We start from the raw sequence: 20,716 nt of genomic DNA on the forward strand, positions 1-20,716 counted from the left end.
TTCAAGAATGGGAATATGTGTGTGAATGAGAATATGTGTGTTTGGGATATATATATATATATATGTGTGTGTGTGTGTGTGTGTGTGTGTGTGTGTGGAGAGATTTGTGCTAGTGACATGCCCTCGAGTTGCTTATGTTTTGCTGAAATGTCGATTTATTTCCGTTTAGGTGAATTTTGAGCAAACTCATATGTCCTATTTTTAGGCAAAGTCATGCCAAAATTTTATATATATGACTATGAAGCATGCATTATTTATTTCATAACCCTTTTGCTTGTTATATCGTGTAGTCAGACATGAAGGTGAGTGGATGGAAGGTGGAGTGGTACATGCAATCCGCGGTGATGGGACATGTATATGCAAATAATCGGACTAGGATTAGATGTCCGTGTGCAAGATGCAAGGAAGGAGTCCTTTTGGACCCTTTTGATCGTGGCACTTTGAAGGCGCACCTGCTGATGAATGGTTTCATGGATGGCTATAATCAGTGAATAAGTGAAGAAGATGATGATGATGAGGACGTCCACATGGCAGGGAGTAACGACATGGGGCTAGTCGAAGAGATAACCGATCGAGAAGAAGACGATGGCGCCGGACATGTCAGCGAGGAAGAGTTCGGAAATGACGATGGCGGCGGAGAAGATTCCGGACACGGCGAAGAAGAGTCTAGACATGGCGAAGTAGAGGCGGCGGTCAAGTCGTAGTCTTCGACACTACTAAGTGCAGTCATGTAGTCGCAAGAGTACGACTAGCGAGAGAGCTGCCTCTAGAGAGGAGGCAAGTTGGCGCAACTTGAAGTAGACTCGAGGACTCCATTGAATGACGGTTGCGATCCCGAGGTGATTCGCTTGAGTTTCACGCTCGAACTTCTAAATACGAAGGCCAAAAACAAATGGATAGAGAAAAGCCTCGATGAGCATTTGAAGTTTCTACGTAATAAAGTTATTCCCGCGCGGAACCTGTGTCCTACTAGTGTCGAGGAGGCCAAGAAAATTGTTTGCCCTTTTGATTTCCCGCACATTAGGTACCACACATGCATCAACGATTGCATCATTTATCGGGGGGGGGGCACGAGGGAAAAACCAGTTGTCCAGTGTGCAATGCTTCTCAATACAAGAAGGTAGGAAAGAAAGCTCCTCGGAAAGTTGTATGATACTTTCTGATCACTCCTCGTCTATAGCGGTATTTCGTAGATCCTAAGGAAGCAAAGCTCATGCGCTGGCACACGGAGAGAAAGAAGCCCAACGATGGAGATGATCCAAGGCTGAGACACCTCATGGATGGTAGCCAGTGGAGAGCATTCAACACCGTATATGGATTTGCTGCAGAATATCCAAGGAACATCGTGCTTGGTGTGAGTACCGATGGCATGAATCCGTTTGGAAACCAGAACACCAACCACAGCACATGGCCCGTGTTTGTATGTATGTACAACCTCCCCTCATGGAAGTGCATGAAGACAAAGTACATACACATGAGCATGCTGATTCAATGGCCGAAACAACCAGGAAATAGTATTAACTTGTATATGGGGCTTCTACAAGAGGAGCTAGACACGTTATGGAAAACACCGGCATGGACATGGGACGCCAGCAAAGGAGAATATTTCCATATGAGAGCCGCGCTGATGACGACGGTGCACGACTATCTCGGTTAAGGGTACACCTCAGGCCAGGTGTGCCATGGATACTGCAGATGCACGAGGTGCGTGGATGATACAACGACTCAGCAGCTTACGTCAACGAAACATGGTGGGTCCGGGAAAAACGTGTACATGGGGAATCGTAGATGGCTCAAGAAGGATGACTCGTGGAGAAAGCGTGGAGATCTATTCGATGGGTTGGCTGAGCTTCGAGGACCTCCACGTAAGAGGAGCGGCGCCGAAATCGATGAGCTATTGAGAAACTGGGAACAATGCCCCGCGCCGGTAAAGATCAAAAATGCGCCAGAGCCGCTGCTGAAGGTATGGAAAACGAGGTCTATTTTTTGGTACTTGGAGTACTGGCCCAATCATGACACACCTCACTGCCTTGATCCAATGCATATCACGAATAATGCCCTCCAGAGCTTGCTTGGCACACAGATGAACATGCTAGAGAAGACCAAGGATGGGTCGAAGGCAAGGAAAGACTTGGAAGATTTGAAGATCAGGAAAGATCTCCACCGTAAAAAGTTGATGGAGGAGACGGAGACGGAGGAGGGGTAAGGGGCGGAAAAGTCTAAATAAGGAGGAGAATTATTGCCCCCTTCTTGCTTCACCTTAAGTGCGAAGGAGATTGATCAATTAATCAAGTCCCTTGTGGGAATCAAAGTCAGTTCCGGTTACTATGGGAAGATAAGCAGATTTCTAGACCCCAAGAAGAAAAGGTTCAGCAGGATGAAGTCTCATGACTGTCATGTGATGATGACGCAGATACTCCCGGTTGCCATTAGAGGGATAATGGAGAAGCACGTCCGTGACACGCTTACTGGTCTCTGCAACTTCTTCGACGTTATATCTCGAAAGTCCATAAGTGTGATGCAGATCTGAAGGCTACAGGAAGAAATCGTTGTCATACTATGTGAGCTTGAGATGTACTTCCTGCCCGCATTCTTTGACGTCATGGTGCATCTGTTTCTCCACATCGTGGATGACATCATCGACCTCGGGCCGACATTCCTTCACAGCATGATGCCGTTTGAGAGGATGAACGGGGTCATCAAAGGATTCGTTCATAACATGACCCGTCCGGAAGGGAGCATCGTCCAGGGGTATCTGACGCATGAGTGCGTCTCCTTTTGCGAGAATTATATAAGTGTCGGAGACCCTGTTGTTGGTTTGCCCATCAAGAATCACAATGGGAAGCTCAAAGGAGATGGTCACTACAACGACTGGAGGGAATTTCACGTGGACTACTCGGATAGACGGAACGACTTTGATAGGGCTAACTTAGTAGTGCTACAACACCTAGATGTGGTAGATGATTATGTGGCACAGCACAAAGAAACCATCGCAAAGAAGTACCGTGATAAGGGGATGCTCAAGACGGACGACAAAGTTACTGTAGAGCACAACGCCACTTTCTTGCGCTGGTTTAAATAGCAAGTTCTTGAAAATCCCCCGGAAGAGGGCACTTCGGACGGATTGCTCGTACACACCTTAGCACATGGCCCCGCGCACAAGCTCGTGACCTATCAGTGCTACGATATAATTGGGTACATGTTCTACACGGAGGCCAAAGACATGGACAGTGATTACCAAAACTCTGAGGTGACAATTAAATGCGTGACTGACGCCAACGACACAAGTGAGAGATTCTATGGAAGGGTCGAAGAGATCTAGGAGCTTGACTATGATGGAATGCACGATGCGATGATGTTCCGTGTCAGATGGGCCAAGGACGTCGTAAGAGAAAACAAGTATTTCATCACCATGTCTATATCCGACACGAAGAACACTCCCGTGAACTTTAACGTCATCGCCAAAAATGAGCCATGGGTACACGCTAAGCACGTGACACAATGCTTCTTCATAACCGACCCGGCCAATCCCAGTCGTGTTGTCGTGAGGAGATCCAAAAGGAGCATCGTCAGAATGGATGGAGTAGCCAACGAGGAAGACTACGACCAATACGGCAACCCGATGAGGGAAGATGACGATGACGATGAAGCATACGTGAAAAGAAGAATCAATACTACATTACCTAAGAAAGATCATAATCCATGGCTCCGGAAAAGTCACAAGGAGGAGCTCAATTACTCAGGAACGAACAAGAAAGGGAAGAAGCTCAATGTGAAACGTCGTCGACGCAGCTGATCAGAAACCTACATGTATATATATATATGTATATATTTTGTGCACGCATTTAAGTAACCGTTATCGGTCAACTGATATGTTACCACCACATGCAAGGTTCCGGTGATATGCGCGCAGCGGGAGAGGGCCGGAGAAGCCGTCGTCGGGAGAAAAACAAAAAAACAAAAACAAAAGGGAGAAAGCAGTACAAAAGAAAAAGGAAAGTAAACAGAAAAGAAAAGGAAAATAATAAAAGAAAAGAAAATTAAAAACTAGAAAAGGAAAATAATAAAAAGAAAATAATAAAAACTGGAATAGTTAGCGGTAGCGCTTGATTGAGAACCAGCGCTATAGCTACTATAGCTATAGCGTAGCTATAGGGCTTTGTTCTAGAAAAGCGCTACTACTATGTGCCATTAGCAGTAGCGCTTGATTGAGAACCAGCGCTATAGCTACTATAGCTATAGCGGTTTGTTCTAGAAAAGCGCTACTACTATGTGCCATTAGCAGTTGTGCTGCTTTACAACGCAGTGCTATAGCTATAGCTAAGTTAGCTATAGAGATGGGTTGTAAAGCAGCGCTACTGCTATTTTGAGTTAACCTCAAATTTGGCCAACCGCCAAGTCCCAATTCTCTGATGAGGACATCAATAGATTGTTACACACACAGCCCCTGCTGCTATATACACTAGACCAATTACTAGAGCTCGCGCACGCCAATTGAATTATCAGGTGATGTAAGGTAGAGACCCTAATCGCCCGATCTTTCACGAAAGGAGCGGATCCCGCGGAAATCATGAAGAACACGGGGAGGAACAGAGAGAAAACACAATAATAAACACGAGAGGAATCACTAAGCCGACACGAATAAGTCACACATGGGCTAGATCCTCGAGTACATAAGGAAAGATACACGATCCACGGACAACTAGGGACGATACAAGGTAACCGGTCTTCTCCGTGAGGAGGTCTTGATGTTCTTCCCTAAAGAGGGGTCTTGAATCCACTTGGGGGATCTTCTCCGGTGGAGGCTCGAATCTTTGTAGAGAAGACTACCAAGTGGATGAGCAAAGCTCTCTCACAAACATGAGCTAAACATTTGCTAACCCTAAAAATGGGGAGTAGAAGGTCTATTTATGGCCCAAGGGGAGAATTGGTAAGTGAGGGGGGAAACTGGTACACAGGCCTCGGCCCAAGTCACGCACGCAGGCGGTGGCCGGATGATCCGGGAGTTGGTCCGGATGATCCGAGCTTCGGGGGTCCAGATGATCCGGGTCGGCATCCGGATCGTCCGGCTGTGTTGGAGCAGCTGCGGGAGGGCCGGATGATCCGGGCCTGGGTTCGGATGACCCATCTCCGAGATTTCATCTCGGGTGTCGCTGGGCACATTACGCGGATCGTCCGGGCCGGGGTCCGGACCATCCGGGCTGAGGCCGGATCGTCTGGACGGCGGTCCGGATCGTTCGGGCTTCTGCTGACTTAGCCCTTTTTATTCTCCATCTTCACGTCCATCTTCCTCTTCGGATTTTCCTCACTCCTTGGCGTCTCCATGGCTAACTCCTTGATACATGAGTATGCACAATGTCTCCGTTTGAGGTAGTAGCCATGTCTCATGGTCATCGACGTGGAATTGTGAGAGGAGAGATGTCACCTCGGTCTTGAGAGTTCTTGCACGTGATCGAGTCATGGGTCCACTAGGCACTTGATGAGATGATGGTAGGTCCATGGGGATGACCGTGGGATGCTCCGCATCATCTCCCCTCCCTTGGGAAAGATCCGACCTCGGATCGAAATCCTCATCACCATGGTACGAGGAGAGATCTTTGACGGTGAAGATGTCGCTCACGGAGTACTTGTCACGTGGGATGTCGATCTTGTATGCGTTGTTGTTGTAGCGTGCAAGCACCTTGAATGGTCCATCGGCTCATGGTAGAAGCTTGGACTTGCGTTTGTTGGGGAAGTGTTCCTTGTGAAGGTGTAGCCACACAAGATCTCCAATGTTGAATATCATGTGATTCTTGTTGACGTTGAGCTTGGTCGCGAGTCGTTGTACTTGGAGTTCAATGGTGTGCCTTGTATCTTCATGCATCTTCTTAAGGTGGTTGACTCGGTCACTCGCGTCCATGTTTGTGCGCTCGTGGAGTGGTAGAGGTAGAACGTCCAATGGGGACAACGGGTTGAAACCGTAGACAACTTCAAAGGGGGACTTGCCGGTAGTCGAATGTCTTGCGCGGTTGTAGGCGTACTCGGCGATGGGTCAACACTCTTCCCACTCCGTGATGTTCTTCTTGATTAGCACGTGAAGAAGGGTGGAGAGCGTGCAGTTTTTCACCTCCGTTTGGCCGTGGGTTTCTGGATGATAGGCCGTGGAGAATAGTAGCTTGATTCCGAGCTTGGCGCATAAGGTCTTCCAAAAGTAACTCAAGAACTTGACGTCGCGGTCTGAGACGATAGTCTTTGGCACACCATGTAGTTGCAATATTTCCCTACAAAAGAGATTAGCAACATGTGAAGCATCGTCTATCTTGTTACAAGGAATAAAGTGTGCCATTTTTGAGAAACGGTCCACAATGAAAAATATGGAATCTTTCCCATTTCGAGTCCTAGGTAAACCAAGTACAAAGTCCATGCTAATGTCTTCCCATGGTTGGTATGGAATTGGTAGTGGCATATAGAGGCCATGTGATGGAGCTTTGGACTTAGCTTTGCGACATGTCGAACATCGGTTGGTGAAACGATTGACGTCTTGAAACATCTTGGGCCAAAAGTAATTCTTCGAGAGCATGGCGAACGTCTTGTCGCGTCCGAAATGTCCCATTAAGCCTCCTCCATGCGATTCTTGCAAAAGCAAAAAATGAAGAGACGACTCGGGGATGCAAAGTTTGTTAGCTCTCATAAGATAGCCATCTTTGATGTAATAGCGTTCCCAACATGTATTTGACAAACACTTGGCATAAGGAGTAGCAAAAGTTGCATCATGCTCATACAAGTCTTTGATATGCTCGAAGCCAATGGCATCTAACTCAAGTTACGTGACAAGCATGCATATGCGGGAAAGAGCATCTGCTACGATGTTTTCTTTACCCTTGATGTACTTGATGACATAGGGAAAAGACTCAATAAATTCACTCCATTTAGCATGACGCTTGTTCAACTTGGTTTGACCCTTAAGATACTTGAGGGTCTCATGATCGGTATGAATGATAAACTCATGGGGACGAAGGTAATGTTCCCATTCATGCAAAATGCAGACTAAAGCATATAGCTATTTGTCATAGATGGGGTAATTGAGTTGCGCTCCGGAAAGTTTCTCACTAAAGTAAGCTATGGGGCGCTTCTCTTGCGTTAACACACCCCCTATGCCATTACCACTAGCATCGCAATGAATCTCAAAAGGTTTGTCAAAATTGGGTAAGGCAAGCACGGGAGCATGAGTAAGCAAGTTCTTAAGCTCATTGAAACTGGTATCTTGGAATGGTCCCCAAACAAAAGGCGCATTCTTCTTGCTCAAAGCATGCAAAGGCGAAGCAATGGTGCTAAAATCCTTCATAAAGCGACGATAGAAACCCGCAAGGCCAAGGAAACTACGCACTTGATGCAAGTTTGTTGTTTGCGGCCAAGTCTTAATAGCATTGATCTTGTACTCATCAACATGAACACCCTTAGAAGAAACAACAAAACCCAAGAAAACCAGCTTATCAACACCAAAAAGGCATTTCTCCATATTAGCATAGAGGCGCTCTTTTCTAAGAGTTTGCAAAATGGTCCGGACATGGGTGACATGCTCTTTGATAGATTTGCTAAACATAAGAATGTCATCGAAATAAACCACGACAAATATACCAATGTAAGGGTGAAAGACATGATTCATAAGGCGCATAAAAGTGCCCGGTGCTTCTGAGAGACCCATAGGCATGACTAACCACTCATACAAACCAAACCTGGTTTTTGAATGCAGTTTTCCATTCATCACCTTCCTGTATGCGGATTTGATAGTAACCACTCTTAAGATCAATTTTGGAAAATATAGTGGCACCACTAAGTTCATCTAGCATATCATCTAGGCGTGGAATGGGATATCTATAGCGAACGGTGATAGCATTGATAGGTCTACAATAGGAGCACATGCGAAAGCTACCGTCATGTTTTGGCACAAGAATGACCGGTACGGCACAAGGGCTCAAACTTTCACGCACATGTCCATGGTATATGAGATGCTTTACTTGCCTTTGAATTTCTTTGGTTTCTTCGGGGTTGACGCGGTAGGGAGCTTTGTTCGGAAGCGGTGCTCCGGGGATGAGGTCGATGTGGTGCTCAATGCCTCGTAGTGGAGGTAGTCCCGAAGGTAGCTCATCCGGGAAAACATCTTGGAATTCCTGCAATAAAGAAGATAACACCAAGGGTAGATTGTGAGAGGTGTTAGTTTGTGGTGCCTTTTCCTTGCACAATAGGACATAGTGTAGGACACTCGATGGGTTCTCACACATTTCCCTCATCTCACGTTTGGTGGCAAATAGAACTAAGTTTTTCTTGTCGCTCATCGTGGAGGCACTCAATTTGGGCTTGTGGCGCTCACTCTCTTTTTGGTGGCTCACTCTCTCACTATTCTCTCCACGATGGGTGGCTTGCTTGTCGGCAATCACTTGGCTTGGAGACATAGGTCGTAGAACAAACTCCTTTCCTTTCATCTTGAAGCTATAGTGGTTTGTACGCCCATTATGGACGACCCCTCTATCAACTGCCATGGCCATCCAAGGAGAAGATGACAAACGGTCATTGGAATGACGTCGCACTCCAAGGTGTCTTCGTAGGTGCCGATTTTGAATGAGACTTGTACTCGGTGCTCGACTTGGATGGTGCCGGAGTCACTAAGCCATTGCACTTTGTATGGATGTGGATGCTTCGTCTTGGGCAATTGGAGCTTGGAGCAAAGTTCTTCACCTGCGAGATTATGACAACTTCCTCCATCGATGATGACCTTGACGGATCGTCCATTGATGCCGGCCTTGGTATGGAATATGTTGCATCTTTGGTCTTCTTCTTGGTGATGTTGTAGGGTCAAGACTTTGGAGACAACAAGTGCGGGACTTGAGTCTTCATCGCAAAAGACTTGTTCTTCTTCATTGTTCACTTGGCGGTGCATGGCGACTTGCTCAAGGGCTTCCATTTCTCCTTCACTCATGGAGTCATAAGTGCCATCGTCGTTGAAGACCATTGTTCGCTTGTTGGTGCACTCATAGGACTTGTGGCCTCGGCTGCCGGAAGTGAAACACTTGAAGGAACTCGTCTTGACGGTCTCATCGGTTGGGGTTGAGGATGGTGAAGCTCTCGGCTTAAAGTTGCTCGTAGTAGGATGGATTGTAGTTGACGAAGCTTTCTTAGAAGTCGACTTGTCGAAGTTGATTGAAGAAGGCTTTGCAGTCGGTGTTGGAGTCGTTGAAGCTTGGTTGTTGGTAAAGCCGTAGGACATGGATGAGAACTTGGCATACTTGAAATCATCTTGCACTTGGTGTTCCGCTTTGGTAGCTTGGTGCACTAGCTCGATGAGATTTGAGTATGGTTGGAAGTCGGCGATCTTCTTGATGGGATGGTTGAGGCCATTCAAGAAGCGTGCCATTGTTTTCTCATCATCTTCCGTGACATTGGCTCTTATCATTGCAATCTCCATCTCCTTGTAGTATTCTCCAACGCTCTTGGTTCCTTGCTTGAGTTGTTGGAGTTTCTTAAAGAGGTCGTGGTTGTAGTAGGTAGGTACGAAGCATGCTCTCATGACATCCTTGATTTGCGCCCAAGTAGTGATGGGTGGTTCACCTCTTGCCGCGCGGCGCTCAATGACATGTTCCCACCAAATGAGCACATAGTCTTGGAACTCAATGGATGCCATTGCGATCTTCTTCTCTTCTTCATAATTGTGCAAACGGAAGATCTTGTCAACTTTCAATGTCCATGAAAGGTACTCTTCGGGATCGTTGCTTCCGTTGAACTTGGGCATGGTGAACTTGAGTTTGCCATAGCGTTGCTCTTCATTGTGTTGGGGTCGGGGATGATGACGCCCATGTTGTAGATGATTGTTCAACTCGTGGTGCTCTTGACGCGGAGGGTTGTCAAACTCGTGTTGCGCTTGTCGCGGAGGATTCCCATTGTCTTCATGCTCTCGATGAACTTGATGGTCTTGGCGAGCTTGTGAAGGAGCTTGTCAAGCTCGAGGAGGAACTTGATGATGCACACGAGCTTGAAATCGTCGTTCTTGAATTTCTTCGCGAAGTGCTTCCTCTTGTTCACGGGCTTGTCGGCTTCGGTCGGCAACGGCTCGACTTGAATCACGTAGAGCTCGTTGTGCCTCAAGTGCTTGAGCATCACGGAGTTTTTGTTCTTGACGTTGAGCCTCGGCATCTTGTACATTTTGGTGTAGACGCGCGCGTTCTTCCTCTTCATGTTGGCGTTGTCGTTGCCGTTCTCGTGCTAGCGCAAAGGCTTCTTGGGTTTGACATTGTCGGTGCTCTTGCAAGTCGGTGTCACGCAGAGGATTGAGGTTTGCTTGATGCTCGTTGCACGCGGCACGTCGAAGAGTGTTCGAAGACGGTGTACTTGAGCCGGAGAGGGTAAAGTCGGAGTGGCGACTTGAACGGCTCCTTCTTGAAGTGGAATAAGAGCGGTTGAGCAACAAAGCACGAATCTCATCCATCCTTGCGTCATTCTATTGCTTGTGATCGTCGAGCTTGTGGTCGAAGTAGTCCCTTGTACGTTGCTCGGAGAGTCGCAAGTCGGTGGCGAGGTTGCCAATGCGGTCACTCATTGCTTGTTGTTCTTGATGCAAAGCATGTTGTGAACCAATGAGGTGGCTTTTGGTGACGAAGGAGTTCATGTCGTCGTCTTGCTCCGTGAATAGTGGGTTGGTAGAAGTACTTGGCCAATCCATCATTCTAAGACAAATGTGAGTGGTAGAAAGAGAAGAATGAATACCAAATGTACCTTGACCGAAGTTGAAAGTGGATCGATGATCACTCCAATGTAGGACAAGGGAATAGCCCAGTTGGTACGAATTCTCGTCGGTTTCTCACACCTACACAAGTAAAAGCTTATGGTGGAGCTTGGTTAGGATGGTGGCACAATTTTTCATGTGAATGTAAGCAAGATTCAATAATGTTGGAGAAGATCCACGACTTGTAAATGTAACAAGTTGACCAAAAGCAAGATGTGGTACACGGAAACACAACACATGAAAAGATAAATGGGGTCATGCAACCAAGGGTGAGCCAAAATGGGGACCACGAAAATGCTCTTGTTGCACAACACTAGAGAGACGCTAGCACGATTGCACAATAGGCGGATACGAACTTGTGCACAACCTACTAAGCAAAAATGCAACAACTTCTATCCCAAGTATGATGTTCCGGAGATATGATCCAAGATGATCGAGTATGACAATCTTAATGTTGTATGATGCTATGGCTCTTGCTTATAAGCTCTTTGCTTATCTTTTCTCTTTTCTTAAAAGCTTGCTTGGCTCTTTGATGTTTGAGCTATTTTCTCATGCGATGCTTCAAGGACCAAGATAGCAATTGTGTATGCGATGACAACTTTGTGACACAACAGATGATTCCAAGATATGCAACACGATGATAGTATGTACGCTATGGGATGTATGATCACTAATGTGCACAAGTCCCGTTGCCGGCAATACTCAAATGCTAGTCTCAATGGGTAAGCTACGCAAAAGTAAGGCTATGGGGTTATCACTCCAAATGGAAAAAAGTATGATGATATCACACTACCAAGATGATACCGATGGGAAATGGATACCACAAGTGTGTAGTCGTTCGTTGTAGTCCTTGGCGAAAATGAGCGGTGGTGATGTTGATGTCAAACTGTCCCTAGGTAGCCGAAACACGAAAGGAAATGGTGAGCCACAACTCAAATTCTCAAAACCAAGTGCGAGAAAAGCATCGGAGTAGGTAGCGGTCAAGTGGTGGTGTGGGTTGGGGTATTGGAAAGTTTGAGGAGGGGTTTGCGGAAGGTGGGAGGTGGTGGTCGACGTGGGTATGCGGAGGCGTAGGCGGCAGTGGCAAAAACTGCAGGAAATGCAGTTTGGTCAGAGGAAGCCGGAAGATCCGGGCCAGGAGCCGGATGATCCGGGCGACCAGCCGGATGATCCGGGTGGGTCAACTCGCTTGGGGATGGCTTGGGATGAACTCGAAAACGGCCACAAATTCGGGGATTTCACGGATTTTGGAGGGATTTCGAGGTGGGGATGGTGGGGGAAAGCTAGATCCACTTGCAACACAACAAACTCACAGATCAAAACCAACAAAACATCATCAAAACTCACAAATCACAAGAAAATTTTTTGGGCTATTTTCGTGGGTATTTTTAGATTAGGACGAAAAACAACAAAATCGAGCTAAAAAAGGAAGAGGGCAGGCTCCAAAATCGTGATCAACGTGGCTCATGATACCAAGATGATGTAGGGTAGAGACCCTAATCGCCCGATCTTTCACGAAAGGAGTGGATCCCACAGAAATCACGAATAACACGGGGAGGAATGGAGAGAAAACACAATAAGAAACACGAGAGGAATCACTAAACCGACACGAATAAGTCACACCTGGGCTAGATCCTCGAGTACATAAGGAAAGATACACGATCCACGGACAACTAAGGACGATACACGGTAACCAGTCTTCTCTGTGAGGAGGTCTTGATGTTCTTCCCTAAAGAGGGGTCTTGAATCTGCTTGGGGGATCTTCTCCGGTGGAGGCTCGAATCTCTATAGAGAATACTACCAAGTGGATGAGCAAAGCTCTCTCACAAACATGAGCTAAACATTTGCTAACCCTAAAAATGGGGAGTAGAAGGTCTATTTATGGCCCAAGGGGTGAATGGGTAAGTGAGGGGGGAAATGGGTACACGGGCCTCGGCCCAAGTCACGCACGCAGGCGGTGGCCGGATGATCCGGTAGTTGGTCTGGATGATCCGGGCTTTGGGGGTCTGGATGATCTGGGTCGGCGTCCGGATCGTCCGGCAGTATTGGAGCAGCTGCGGGAGGGCTGGATGTCCGGGATCTGGTCCGGACGTCCGGGTGTAGCCGGATGATCCGGGCCTGGGTCCGGATGACCCATCGCCGAGATGTCGTCTTGGGTGTCGCTAGGCACATTACCCGGATCGTCCGGGCTGGGGTCCGGATCATCCGGGCTGAAGCCGGATCGTCCGGACGGCGGTCCGGATCGTCCGGGCTTCTGCTGACTTAGCTCTTTTTCTTCTCCATCTTCACATCCATATTCCTCTTCGAATTCTCCTCACTCCTTGGCGTCTCCATGGCTAACTCCTTGATACCTGAGTATGCACAATGTCTCCGTTTGAGGTAGTAGCCATGTCTCATGGTCATCGAAGTGGAATTGTGAGAGGAGAGATGTCACCTCGGTCTCGAGAGCTCTTGCACGTGATTGAGTCATGGGTCCACTAGGCACTTGATGAGACGATGGTAGGTCCATGGGGATGACCTTGGGATGCTCCGCACCATTAGGTACTTTTGTTTCCTGGTAACGATTCTAATGCTCATGAGAATATGATGCTTTCTAAATTGGATACATTTGTTTTGCTTACAAATGAAGGGCTTAGCTTGGACAAGAAAGATGAACCTTGGAGCAAGTTCAAGCATGGATATGATGGCATGCGCAAGGGGATAAAGAACGGAGTTACAAGTGATGATTTCAGGACTTTGAAGCCACCATAAGGAGTGCATGAAGCCTTGGACGAAATATACAAGATGTCACTTCATAAATTTCATCCAGAGGCTATTCTAGGTGCTGCGTCACCTTATTATTGGGCCAGGCCCATGTATTTTTGAAATACTTAAGTATAGGCTGTTTTTAGAGTCCGTATGTGTGGGGAAACAAGAGTTAGGGTTGGTTTAGGACCCTCCTCCAAGGGCCACGAAATCCCCCTATCTCCTCCATATATACAGCCCTTAGGGCATCGTTTAGACTTGGGGTTTTGTTTAGACTAAAAGTTCGCCATAGCTGCAACTTCGCGTACTTCGTTTGTGTCCAACGACCAGACCAAGACGTCACAAAACCCCACCTTCATTAATAAAGCTTTCCTCTTTTATTCGCAATATCCAGATTGCAATCTCAGTTTCTTGCTTGTTCTTCGTTTGCTCGCAGGAAATAGACCCTCGTGGTTAGGTTGATTGTGCTCCGGCGTGGTCAATAACCCTCGGAAGTTGGTTTAGCGATTGCTAAGGCGCGACGTCTTTGCACGTTCTTAGTCGGATCATCAAAGTCGACTCCCACAGAAAATGATATCTATCTCATTGAAACATCGGGACAACTTAGCCTCTATCAAGGGTATCAGATTTTCATGTTGCTCGGTGAGATTTTACAGTTTTTTGTAGTTTAGATCGAGTCTGTTCTTCATACCTATAGTCCACGAAAAAGCAAAAAAAATTTAGGGTTAGTTCATCATATCCGAACCAATCTGAGCCATTGCATAATCTTTTTAGGGTTTTGCATTGTTGAGTTTGCGGTTGCATCATCGTGTCTAGTTGCTGGTCTTAGTGTCTAGTCCTTTAGAGTTTCGAGTTCTGTTCACAAGTAGTCACGCCGCCACCGCATCATCATCATCATCACCGCTGCCATATACCACCATCATCGTCACCGCTGCCATATACCACCATCATCATCACCGCTGCCACATACCACATATCCACCGCCATCACGCCAATCCGAGTCCACCTGCAACATATATACGCCACCAGTCCGAGTTCCACAAGATTCATTGCCGCCACCAGTCCGAGTTCCACCAGATTCATCTCCGCCACCAGTCCTAGTCCGACTCCAGTATTTTGTTACTCTGTTTTGGATTTCCAGATCACGCGATACTCTGGGTCGTGATAGCGTAGGACTCCTGAACTTTCGTGCTACCCGCAGAAGAAAAATAGTTCCAAACTCAAAAAAAAAACTAAGTCTGGAAAATTCAGGCTAGGCAGTTTTTAGACCAATTGTAGACTTTTTCGAAAAAAATTGTTGCGGAGCAAAAAAATAGAGGAAAAAAGTGTGAAAAGATAGAAAAAAATATAAAAAATAAAAAATATTCAGAGCGTGCTCCTCCCTTGTTTACGTGCAGCGTCATGATTTTGTTAGTGTTCTAGGCTCGCGTCTGTAGCACAGTCTAGCCTAGGACCAGCACAGTACCGTCATTGCGCGTTTATTCAACTTTGCATCTCTGAATTGATTATTGCTGACCCTTTTTGCTACCATATTATAAGCCTTCCCGGCTCCACATACATCTACGTCATGCATTTGACTCTCCCTGGTAATCGCTCTATCCAAGCTTTGAGAGTTTTGACTACGATGGTTGCTGATCACCGCCTGCTGCTGGGTAAGAACTGGTAAGAATTTGAGATTTGCTTGACGGATTTGTGACACCACCACCACCTATTGTTAGTAGTCTGTAGGATCATATTCTTGTGTGTTTCTATTGTTGCTAACCATGGCAGGATCACAAGATGACGAGACTGACTAGGAGAACATTATGAATAAGGAGTTGCATGATAAATTTCAGCAAATGATGAGTGGACATGTTCAAGATTGCTAAATAGATTTGAAGAGGCCATGGAGAAGATAGATGGCATGGAGAAGACGTTTGAAACAAAGCTCGATAACAAGTTTAATGAATTGTTCGCGCATCTTCCACCACCACCACCGGCTGCACCTAACGCATCTCTACAACAACAACAACAACAACAACAACAACAACAACAACAACAACAACAACAACAACAACAACAACAACAACAACAACAACAACAACAACGACGACGACGACTATCTCCACGTTGCGAAAAAGCCCTCCGCCGAGCGAGCCGTATCCCACTTGCACCTGGCCAAACTGTTGGTGCTGCTGTTGATACTTTTGTGGCTCCTGCTTCTGATGCGGAGGAGGATGATTTTGTGGGAGATTACGAGGATGAGGTTGATCAAAATCAGAACTACGTGCAACCACCAACACCGCAACCACCAGGTCGTCCACATGCAAATAATGGCAATGGTAGGGCTCACCCTCAGGTACGAGATCATGACCATCTCCCTAAACTGAAATTGAATATTCCACCATTTGAGGGTAGATATGTTCCTGATATATATCTTACTTGGGAGTTAGTGACTGAACAATGATTTACATGTTTACAATATCCCGAGGAGAGACGTGTTGCTACTGCTGTTTGTGCATTCACTAGTTTTGCATGTGTTTGGTGGTCTGTGCATTGTAGATTATATCCTATTCCAGCTACTTGGGCTGCTTTGAAAACTACTATGCATACTCGTTGGGTTCCAACATATTATCAACGTGAATTACTTCAAAAATTGCAGCATTTAGGACAACGAAAAAATTCTGTAGAAGAATATTATCAGGAATTACAAACTGGCATGATTAGATGTGGTATTGTTGAGGAGAATGAAGCTATGCTTGCATGTTTTATGGGTGGATTAAATAGAGTGGTTCAGACCATTCTAGAGTATAAGGAGTATACTAATATCACTCGTTTATTCCATCTTGCTTGTAAAGTTGAACGTGAAGTGCAGGATCGACAGGCATTGGCGTGAACTAACTTTTCTGCAGGTCGATCTTCATCATGGATACCACATGCATCGTCTACTTCCACTACACTAGCACCTCCATCAGGTGCCACCTCCAGCCGTGACACAAGAAAGCAGGCACAACCACCACTATCTGCCAAGAGCACACCTCCCGGGCCTGCGCAGAGCTCTTCTTCTTCCATGGCATCAACAGGGCACACAAGTGATATTATTTGTCGTCGTTGTAAGGGAAGATGACATTTTGCGAGAGAGTGCAAATCTCAGCGTGTGCTGATTGCTACTGAGGATGGTGGGTATGAGTCCGCTAGTGACTATGATGAGGAGACTTTGGCTCTTATTACACGTGAAGAACACGGTGGAGATGATTCTGATCATGATATGCAATACATGGCTCCTGAAGATGCTGACAGGTATGAATGTTTAGTTTCTCAACGTGTTTTGAGTGTGCAGGTCACACAAGCTGAGCAAAATCAGAGGCATAATTTGTTCCATACAAAGGGAGTTGTGAAGGAATGTTCTGTTCGCGTCATCATAGATGGAGGGAGCTGCAACAACTTGGCTAGCATGGAGATGGTGGAGAAGCTATCTCTCACCACAAGACCACATCCACATCCTTACTACATCCAATGGTTCAACAACAACGGCAAGGTTAAGGTAACACGTACTGTTCATGTGCATTTTAGTATCTCTACGTATGTTGATTGTGATGTGGTACCTATGCAAGCATGTTCCTTATTACTTGGTAGACCATGGCAATTTGATAAAAAAATTGTACACCATGGTAGAAACAATAAGTATACTCTTGTTCATAAGGATAAAAATATTACTTTGCTTCCTATGACTCATGATTCCATTTTGAAAGATGATATTAATAGAGCTAATAAAGCAAAACAGGAGAAACATAAGAGTGAAAATCAAATTGTGCCAAAAGAATTTGAGCAACAAATGAAGACTAATAATAAACCATCTAGTGTTGCTTCTGAAATTAAATTGAAAAGTGCATGTTTACTTGCCACCAAATCTGATATTGATGATCTAGATTTTAGCAAATATGTTTGCTATGCTTTTGTGTGCAAAGAGGCATTATTTTCATTCGAGGACATGCCTTCCTCTTTGCCTCCTGCTGTCGCTAACATTTTGCAGGAGTTCGCTGACGTCTTTCCACAAGACGTGCCACCGGGATTACCACCTATTCGAGGGATTGAGCATCAAATTGACTTAATTCCCGGTGCATCATTACCCAACCATGCGCCATACCGTGCCAATCCAGAGGAGACGAAGTTGATTATGCGTCAAGTACAGGAGCTGCTCGACAAAGGTTATATACGTGAATCCCTTAGTCCTTGTGCTGTTCCTATCATTTAGTGCCGAAAAAGGATGGTACGTCGCGTATGAGTGTTGATTGTCGAGGGATTAATAATATTACTATTCGTTATCATCATCCTATTCCTAGGCTAGATGACATGCTTGATGAATTGACTGGCTCTACAATATTCTCCAAAGTTGATTTGCATAGTGGATACCATCAAATTCGTATGAAATTGGGAGATGAATGGAAAACAGCATTTAAAACTAAGTTTGGATTATATGAGTGGTTAGTCATGCCTTTTGGGTTAACTAATGCACCTAGTACTTTCATCAGGTTAATGAACAAAGTTTTACGTGCTTTCATTGGACGATTTGTGGTAGTCTATTTTGATGATATACTAATTTATAGTAAATCTTTGGAGGAACATTTGGAACATTTACGTGTTGTTTTTATTGCTCTACGTGATGCACGTTTGATTGGTAACCTTGGAAAGTGCACCTTTTGCACCGACCGAGTATCTTTTCTTGGCTATGTTGTTACTCCACAGGGAATTGAAGTTGATAAAGCCAAGATTGAAGCTATTGAGAGTTGGCCGTAGCCCAAAACGGTCACACAAGTGAGGAGTTTCCTTGGTCTCGCTAGTTTCTATAGGCGTTTTTTGAGAGATTTCAGCACCATTGCTGCACCTCTCAACGAGCTTACAAAGAAGGATGTGCCTTTTGTTTGGGGTACCACACATGAAGAAGCCTTCACGGTATTGATAGATAAGTTGACACATGCTCCTTTACTCCAACTTCCTGATTTTAATAAGACTTTTGAGCTTGAATGTGATGCTAGTGGAATTGGATTAGGAGGTGTGTTATTACAAGATGGCAAACCTGTTGCATACTTTTCTGAAAAATTGAGTGGGCCTAGTCTGAACTATTCTACTTGTGGTAAAGAATTATAAGCTCTTGTTCGGACCTTAGAAACAAGGCAACATTATTTATGACCCAAGGAATTTGTTATACCTTCTGATCATGAATCTTTGAAACACATTAAAAGTCAACCAAAACTGAACCGTAGACATGCTAAATGGGTGGAATTCATTGAGACTTTCCCTTATGTCATTAAACACAAGAAGGGTAAAGAAAATGTTATTGATGATGCTTTGTCTCGTCGTTATACTATGCTTTCACAACTTGACTTTAAAATATTTGGTTTGGAGACCATCAAAGATCAATATATGCATGATGCTGAATTTAAAGATGTATTGCAGAATTGTAAGGAAGGGAGAACTTGGAACAAGTTCATTCTTAATGATGGATTTGTGTTTCGTGCTAACAAGCTATGCATTCCAGCTAGCTCTGTTCGTCTTTTGTTGTTGCAGGAGGCGCATGGAGGAGGGTTAATGGGACACTTTGGCGTCAAGAAGCCGGAGGATATACTTGCTACACATTTCTTTTGGCCAAAGATGAATCGAGATGTTGAGCGTTTTGTTGATGGCTGCACTACATGTCAAAAAGCTAAGTCACGACTCAATCCTCATGGTTTATATATGCCTTTGCCTGTACCTAGTGTTCCTTGGGAGGATATATCCATGGACTTTGCTTTATGTTTACCTCGAACAAAGAAGGGGAGGGATAGCATATCTGTTGTCGTGGATAGGTTTGTCGGCGTTCTGGGAATGGGGGTCCCCAGACTTGCCTGCCTGCAGCCTGCGGCGTGGCTCAAAGGGGGGCCCAGCACGGCCCATCTTCATCAACACAGACCCAAGACCCTCGCGAGGGGCCAAGCCTCGCGGGGAGGATGACACGGAGCTTCCTCAGGCACGACCTCGTCACGCTGGCTCGCGAGGACCTGCGCCGGGGGAGGGGAGCCCTCGACTCTCCGTCAGTCGCCTCGGAGTCAAGCCCTTTTTCCCGCTCCCCTCCTTCCTCCTCTTCGCTGGAGTTGTCGGAGGACACGTCCACCGATTCCCCGGGAGTTTCCATGGGCACGGGCCCGTCCCCGTTGAAGACGGGCATGGACTCCACTACCTGCTCCCAGTCGTCGCGGAGGAACAAGGGCGTAGGAGCGCCCTCCAACCTCACCACATCGCGCCCGAGCAGAGATTGGAGGACCGCAGCCAGATCTTCGTCGGCCAAGGCCGCGGGGCTCGGATGGGGCCTCCACATCGGAAGTGAGTACTGCCGAAGCGGAGCCAGCTGGTGCTCCAGGAATTCCCTCAGCAGTGACGCGCCGGTCAGCTTCGCCGCCGCCATGTTGGCCGGCCTCAGATCCGCGTCCATCTTCTCCAACACCAGCTTCGCGCGGGGGGTCCGTGAGCTCCGCTCGACCCCAATCGCTGGAGCTCGTGGGTTGCTCCGTGGGCAAGATCAGCCAAGGGTGGATGCGCCCAGCATCTGCCAAGAACCACTTGCTCCTGAAGCCCTCAATCCTTTTCCCGGGGTTCGAAATGGCAATGGTGCCACCATACACGATGAAGCTCCGCAGGCGGGAGCAGGACCGCGAGAGGTCCGGAGGTAGAAGTAGCGCAGCAAGGCCACTAGGGCTGCACCCCTACGTGAGCCTCGCAGTAATAGGCGAAGATTGCCAGGAGAAGGACGGAGTTGGGGTGGAGATGCAGAGCCTGTAGCTTATAATGGCGGAGGACAGAGAAGAAGAACTCGGAGAAGGGAGGCACCAGGCCAGCAGCAATGGTGCTTACAAAGAACGGATAGAAGGTGCTCCCTTGGCCCTCAGGGGTGGTAGAGCCGGCCTTGAACACCTTCGCCCCGTCGATGCCCTGCGCCACTGCCATCCGGCGCAACCGGGCGAGGCTCGCCTCCGACACGTTCGGTGAGTCCAGGGCAGACGAGTACCAAGCTCCGGCCAGGGACTGACGAGGCGGCATGGCTTCCTAGGTCACGCGGTCGAAGTAGATCTGGAAATTTTGGAAGAAGGAAGGAGAGGCGCAAGAAAGGGGATCTGAGCAGCAAGCGGAGAAAGCAAAAAAGCAAAGCCTAGGCAGATGCCACTCCCTTATCAACTCGCGCGGTTGTTGAGGCGCCCACGT

This window comes from Triticum aestivum, chromosome 3A (genome assembly GCF_018294505.1).
Source record: "Triticum aestivum cultivar Chinese Spring chromosome 3A, IWGSC CS RefSeq v2.1, whole genome shotgun sequence".
In the NCBI taxonomy this organism is placed as follows: Eukaryota; Viridiplantae; Streptophyta; class Magnoliopsida; order Poales; family Poaceae; genus Triticum; species Triticum aestivum.